Source organism: Humulus lupulus, chromosome 4 (assembly GCF_963169125.1).
Source record: "Humulus lupulus chromosome 4, drHumLupu1.1, whole genome shotgun sequence".
Classification (NCBI taxonomy): Eukaryota; Viridiplantae; Streptophyta; class Magnoliopsida; order Rosales; family Cannabaceae; genus Humulus; species Humulus lupulus.
Window position 1 is genome coordinate 123325432 of NC_084796.1, and position 1325 is coordinate 123326756.

Sequence of the window (1325 nt, forward strand, 5' to 3'; positions counted from 1 at the left end):
ATTCCTGTATCACTAAATAGAAAACAAGAAATGTATACAAAAATTAGTGAAATACATTCTTCCATTCTAAAGGCCTCAACTACAAATGTTTTCAAGAATTGCTCCAAAGAAATCATCTCAATATACCTGCACATTGTAAAAAAAAAGTCATTTTATTATTAAGAACACAGACTTAAGCTAGTTTCCACCTGTGAGCATATAAAGTAAATCAACTTGAAAGAAATTATCTAGTTTTCTCCAAACTCACAGGATTAAGACCAAGCAGCTTTTGATTGGCTAGAGGTACAACCTAGAGAGATGAAGGACAAATATAAATGAATGAAAAAAAATGCTTACTAAATCAGGAACAGTATAGGGATTACAAGTACTAAAATCTTACAGAAAACGCTTCATTTATTTCATAGTAATCAATCTGAGAAGCATCTAAACCAACATTTGAAATAGCTTTAGGTATCACAAGGGCTGGAGCAGTTGTAACGAATTCAGGTGCCTGCAAAGACAATCTTCTTTGAGCTATGTTTCAGCAACAGTAAAATAAAACTATGAAGCCAATTCATTGGAGTACCTGAGCTGCATCAGCATAGCCCTTAATCTTTGCAATTACTTGCAATCCAAGTTGAAGTGCCTTCTCTCCACTCACTAGGAGTTACCTCTTAATATTCTAAGCTCAGCTTTATTCTTTGCATCAATATCTCGATGGCTTTGCAGTTTCTTTGAAAGTGTTATGCTTCAAAAACAGGTCAGTAAATGCCACCCTCAAGTTCTTAACCTCTCTTTCTAATTCACTTGGTGTCCTTTGCCTGGAAGATCCTAGAAAATGGAGTAGGATCCACCAAAAACTGAGATAATTCTACAGATCAGTGCTTGAAGTATCATACAAAAATAAAACTGTAAAACCCACATAGCTCTTACCATTTTCTGAATGTTTTTTCAAGACTACAGTATGTATTCCATCTTTTAGATACCACAAATTGTCAACAGCACCAACTAAATTACTTAAGATGTTCTTAGTCTGTTCAGAGGCTCTCTGTTGATCACCTTCCATCTGTTTAGGAAGGTCACATAAAGATGAACTTTCTGTTGCACCAGTTTTCGTAAGACGACTAAGAAAAGCCTCATGAAAAGTAGATTCAGATTCATCTAAAATACAGTATAAAACTTCCTTATCAACAAACACTTCAAACACTATTTCCCTGATGTCACTTCCAGTTTGCAAGCATGGGTTATAGAGCCCTTATAGGTGCAAAACAATTAAACTTGTAACTAAACTATACTAAATTTCTATGACTAGAATGGTAGTAAATGTAGAAGCAAATATTACATCC

General features: G+C 34.5%; 1 long non-coding RNA gene across 1 annotated transcript; it reads right to left on the minus strand.

Annotated features, from left to right (window-relative positions):
* Positions 1 to 315: 315 nt before the first annotated feature.
* On the minus strand, positions 316 to 805 carry LOC133829151 (uncharacterized). The gene is made up of 2 exons (XR_009891575.1): positions 566 to 805; positions 316 to 490 (listed from the first exon to the last, which is right to left on the minus strand). It is a non-coding gene; the product is annotated as an uncharacterized LOC133829151 (long non-coding RNA).
* Positions 806 to 1325: the final 520 nt, after the last annotated feature.